The 5,774-nt window shown below is 45.8% G+C and overlaps 1 pseudogene; it reads right to left on the bottom strand.

Moving 5' to 3' along the window:
* The window catches only part of LOC135566239 (E3 ubiquitin-protein ligase DTX4-like), a 6,531-nt pseudogene extending 1,064 nt beyond the window's left edge, over positions 1–5,467 (bottom strand).
* Between the last annotated feature and the right edge of the window lie 307 nt (positions 5,468–5,774).

Below are 5,774 nucleotides of genomic sequence, written 5' to 3'. Positions count from 1 at the left end.
GCTATCCTGACTCTCTGAAGATACTGCCACCACTCCTCTGTTGTCTTACCTGGAGAGAGGAGAGACAGGAGGAGAGAGAGAGGAGAGAAACATAGGAGAGAGAGAGAAGGAGAGAAAGGAGATAGAAAACATAAGGAGAGACAGGAGGAGAGAGAAGAAGGAGAGAAAGGAGAGAGAAAACATAAGGAGAGAAAGGAGAGAGAGAGAAAATATAAGGAAACAGAGAAGGAGAGAGAGAAGGAGAGAAAGGAGACATAAGGAGAAAGAGAAGAGAAGAGAGAAAGGAGAGAAAACATAAGGAGAGAAAGGAGGAGAGAGAAGAGAGAAAGGAGAGAGAAACATAGGAGAGAGAAAACATAAGAAGAGAGAAAGGAGAGAGAAGAAAAACATAAGGAGAGAAAGGAGGAGAGAGAGAAAACATAAGGAGAGAGAGGAGGAGAGAGAGAAAACATAAGGAGAGAAAGGAGGAGAGAGAGAAAACATAAGGAGAGAGAGGAGGAGAGAGAGAAGAGAGAAGGAGAGAGAGAAACATAAGGAGAGACAGAAGGAGAGAGAGGAGGAGAGAGAGAAAACATAAGGAGAGAGAGGAGGAGAGAGAGAAAACATAAGGAGAGAGAGGAGGAGAGAGAGAAAACATAAGGAGAGAGAGGAGGAGAGAGAGAAAACATAAGGAGAGAGAGGAGGAGAGAGAGAAGAGAGAAAGGAGAGAGAAAACATAAGGAGAGAAAGGAGGAGAGAGAGAAAACATAAGGAGAGAAAGGAGGAGAGAGAGAAAACATAAGGAGAGAGAGGAGGAGAGAGAGAAAACATAAGGAGAGAAAGGAGGAGAGAGAGAAAACATAAGGAGAGAGAGGAGGAGAGAGAGAAAACATAAGGAGAGAGAGGAGGAGAGAGAGAAAACATAAGGAGAGAGAGGAGGAGAGAGAGAAGAGAGAAAGGAGAGAGAAAACATAAGGAGAGACAGAAGGAGAGAAAGGAGGAGAGAGAGAAAACATAAGGAGAGAAAGGAGGAGAGAGAGAAAACATAAGGAGAGAGAGGAGGAGAGAGAGAAAACATAAGGAGAGAAAGGAGGAGAGAGAGAAAACATAAGGAGAGAGAGGAGGAGAGAGAGAAAACATAAGGAGAGAGAGGAGGAGAGAGAGAAGAGAGAAAGGAGAGAGAAAACATAAGGAGAGACAGAAGGAGAGAAAGGAGGAGAGAGAGAAAACATAAGGAGAGAAAGGAGGAGAGAGAGAAAACATAAGGAGAGAGAGGAGGAGAGAGAGAAAACATAAGGAGAGAAAGGAGGAGAGAGAGAAAAACATAAGGAGAGAGAGGAGGAGAGAGAGAAAACATAAGGAGAGAGAGGAGGAGAGAGAGAAAACATAAGGAGAGAGAGGAGGAGAGAGAGAAGAGAGAAAGGAGAGAGAAAACATAAGGAGAGACAGAAGGAGAGAAAGGAGGAGAGAGAGAAAACATAAGGAGAGAGAAGGAGGAGAGAGAGAAAACATAAGGAGAGAGAGGAGGAGGAGAGAGAAAACATAAGGAGAGAAAGGAGGAGAGAGAGAAAACATAAGGAGAGAGAGGAGGAGAGAGAGAAAACATAAGGAGAGAGAGGAGGAGAGAGAAAGAGAGAAAGGAGAGAGAAAACATAAGGAGAGACAGAAGGAGAGAAAGGAGGAGAGAGAGAAACATAAGGAGAGAAAGGAGGAGAGAGAGAAAACATAAGGAGAGAGAGGAGGAGAGAGAGAAACATAAGGAGAGAGAGGAGGAGAGAGAGAAGAGAGAAGGAGAGAGAAAATATAAGGAGAGACAGAAGGAGAGAAAGGAGGAGAGAGAGAGAAACATAAGGAGAGAAAGGAGGAGAGAGAGAAACATAAGGAGAGAGAGGAGGAGAGAGAGAAACATAAGAGAGAGAGAGGAGAGAGAGAAACATAAGGAGAGAAAGGAGGAAAGAGAGAGAAACAGGAGAGAGAAAACATAAGGGGAGAAAGGGAGGAGAGAGAGAAAACATAAGGAGAGAAAGGAGGAGAGAGAGGAGGAGAGAGAGAAAAGAAAGAGGAGAGAGAAAACATAAGAGAGAGAGGGAGAGAGAGAAAACAGGCGGAGAGAAAGGAGAGAGAGAGAAAACAGGTAGAGAAGGAGAGAGAGAAAACATAAGAGAGAAAGGAGGAGAGAGAAAACATAAGGAGAGAGAGGGAGGAGGAGAGAAAACATAAGGAGAGAAAGGAGGAGAGAGAACATAAAGAGAAAGGAGGAGGAGGAAAATATAGAGAGAAAGGAGGAGAGAAAACATAAGGAGAGAGAAAGAGAGAGGGAGAGAGAGAAAACATAAGGAGAGAAAGGAGAGAGAGAGAAAACATAAGGAGAGAGAGGAGGAGAGAGAAAACATAAGGAGAGAGGAGGAGGAAGAGAGAAAACATAAGAGAAAAAGAGGAGAAAACATAAGGAGAGAGAGGAGGAGAGAGAACATAAGGAGAGAAAGGAGGAGAGAGAGAAAACATAAGGAGAGAGAGGAGGAGAGAGAGAGAAAACATAAGGAGAGAAGGAGGAGAGAGAGAAAACATAAGAGAGAAAGAAAAACATAAGGAGAGAGAGGAGGAGAGAGAGAAAACATAAGGAGAGAAAAGGAGGAGAGAGAGAGAAAACATAAGGAGAGAGAGGAGGAGAGAGAGAAGAGAGAAAGAGAGAGAAAACATAAGGAGAGACAGAGGAGAGAGGAGAGAGAGAGAAACATAAGGAGAGAAAGGAGGAGAGAGAAAACATAAGGAGAGAAAGGAGGAGAGAGAGAAAACATAAGGAGAGAGAGGAGGAGAGAGAGAAACATAAGGAGAGAGAGGAGGAGAGAGAGAAAACATAAGGAGAGAGAGGAGGAGAGAGAGAAAACATAAGGAGAGAGAGGAGGAGAGAGAGAAGAGAGAAAGAGAGAGAAAACATAAGAGAGAAAGGAGGAGAGAGAGAAAACATAAGGAGAGAAAGGAGGAGAGAGAGAAAACATAAGGAGAGAGAGGAGGAGAGAGAGAAAACATAAGGAGAGAAAGGAGGAGAGAGAGGAGGAGAGAGAGAAAACATAAGGAGAGAGAGGAGAGAGAGAGAAAACATAAGGAGAGAGAGGAGGAGAGAGAGAAAACATAAGGAGAGAGAGGAGGAGGAGAGAAAACATAAGGAGAGAAAGGAGGAGAGAGAAAACAGAAAGGAGAGAGAGGAGGGAGAGAAGAGAGAAAACATAAGGAGAGAAAGGAGGAGAGAGAAAAAGAAACATAAGGAGAGAGAGAGGAGGAGAGAGAGAAAACCTAAGGAGAGAAAGGAGGAGGAGAGAGAAAACATAAGTAGAGAGAGGGAGGGAGAGAAAACATAAGGAGAGAGGAGGAGAGAGAGAAAAACATAAGGAGAGAAAGGAGGAGAGAGAAAACATAAGGAGAGAGAGGAGGAGAGAGAAAAACATAAGGAGAGAAAGGAGGAGAGAGAGAAAACATAAGGAGAAAACATAAGGAGAGACAGAAGGAGAGAAAACATAAGGAGAGAGAGGAGGAGAGAGAGAAAACATAAGGAGAGAAAGGAGGAGAGAGAGAAAACATAAGGAGAGAGAGGAGGAGAGAGAGAAGAGAGAAAGGAGAGAGAAAACATAAGGAGAGACAGAAGGAGAGAGAGAAGGAGAGAGAACATATGAGTGTGTTGAGCAAAAATCTTCCACACAATGTAATGATTTTGTGTATAGGGGTGTCTGTGTGTGTGTGTGTATAGGCCTATATATTAGTGCTGGTGTTATAGTGTGTCCTATTGTACCTTTGCGGGCCTGTTTCTTGCTGGTCTTGCGGCAGCAGTGGCCCAGGCCGGGGACGGGCTTGATGTCCCTCTTGCTGACGGGCGGGGGGTGCAGCACCAGTTTGGGTGGGCGGGTGAGACACACAGGGAACCCCGCAGCGCTCATCAGGATCCCCGTGATACCGGCCAGCGCTGGGTGGACCGGGCTGTTCCCACTGAGGTTCTTCACTGGGACAGTGGGCACGCTGAAACACAACGGGAACCACACGCTGGTTACACACTGGCATCTCACCAAACATACGCCTGGGAAGACTCTGGGAGTTGCAGCGCTGACCTGGGATCAGCTGTTACAGGACTTGCACTAAACAAACCCTCCCTGACACTAACAGACAGAAATACAGCAGGCTTACTGCTGACCCCCACACAGGGTTGGGACGAGCCGAGTCGGTGTGATTACAAGACGTTAACCAAGCCACCTACAGTATAGACAGGTAGAGAAGTCTGTCCCAAATGGCAACCACCATAGATAGCGCACTACGTATAGGGCTCTGGTCCAAAGTAGTGCACTACGTAGGGAATAGGGTGCCATTTGGGAAGCAGACGTTCAGGAGGTGTACACGGGCCAGCTGTAATCTCTATTGGCAACAACACCTCACCTACTACGACCAGCTGCTGCATGTGACCAATTCAAAAAATGTCCAGGAGCCAATGACCTGTATGTGTGTGCCCATAATAATCTATTTCTATGTGTGGCTGTGTGTGTGTGTGTATGTGTGTGTGTGTGTGTGTGGCCCACAGGCCAGTCTCCTGATCTGGGTCAAAGACTCATACCATAGATGGTACTGCCAGATATCCTCTGTCTAGCCTGTACGTTTCAGAGAACACGGGTTGGGTCTAAGTGGTGCCCTATTCCCTACACAGCGAGCTACGCCTGACCAGAGCCCACGTAGGATGCCTCCAGCTATATAAGGCCCTGACGGTGTCAGTCAAACAATCCCCTATTGTTTGTCCTTTGACATATTTCTGGATGATTCTAGAACGCGCCAATAGCGACTCTACCATTCTAGAGTCCAGGTAGAACGTCTGTGTCATTCACACCAAAGATATTGTACTATACTCTAGCTCCCCAGATCATCTCCTTTACCACAGACAACACAGCCTTTGAGTGTCAACGATATCGGAGCAGATAGATAAGATATGACGATCTGCGTTGCCCTTGGGTATCCTACATTGTCGATAGAATCAGCAGCAGTTCACACACACACACACACACACAGTTCTTCCTAGGGATGGATACTCACATTAAGGACGTGAGGATTGTCATTCTCCCACAGAGGTCAGTCCCGGCACAATCAATTAAGTAATAAACTACAAGAAAACGAGTCACGGAGGAATTTCCTTTCTCTTCACCAGGGGAACAGAGAACCACTAGGGATGTGTCAATGAGAAGTTGAAGAAGAGGTTCCACTCCTCTTTACCCCTCTCTCTCTCTCTCTCTCTCTCTATTTCTTTCTCTCTCTCTGTCTCTCTCGCTCTCTCTCTCTCTCTCTCTCTCTCTCTCGCTCTCTCTCTATTTCTTCTCTCTCTCTCACAGCTTGAATTGGCTGCTACGCAAACCTTTATTCTGTCTCTGAGCTGGACTCAGTTTCTGTTCTTTCTCTCTACAGACCTCCTCCCCTCCCTCTGTCCTAGAAGCAGTGTGTGAATCAGACCAAGTGTGTGTGTGTGTCCTGTCTTATATATGTAATCCGTGAGTTACCATCTGCTGGCCAGTGACCTCAGAGAGAGGAGACGTCACAGAACTGACAGTGAGCATCACATCACACACCCAGGATCATGGATTACCTTCACTACGTCACCGGCTCTATTGGCTAATACCACCCTGACTAACCACTTACGGAAACACACACACCCACACACACACACACACACACACAACTGGGAAATATCCAATAATGAACAACAAACTTGACCACAACACAAGCCAGTCTTGACACGACTTGGCCTGGTCTTTTAAACGACTAGTAAT

Source organism: Oncorhynchus nerka, unplaced genomic scaffold (assembly GCF_034236695.1).
Source record: "Oncorhynchus nerka isolate Pitt River unplaced genomic scaffold, Oner_Uvic_2.0 unplaced_scaffold_6522, whole genome shotgun sequence".
In the NCBI taxonomy this organism is placed as follows: Eukaryota; Metazoa; Chordata; class Actinopteri; order Salmoniformes; family Salmonidae; genus Oncorhynchus; species Oncorhynchus nerka.
The sequence above is the reverse complement of the archived record's forward strand: the minus strand, read 5'-3'. Positions and strand labels throughout refer to the sequence as shown.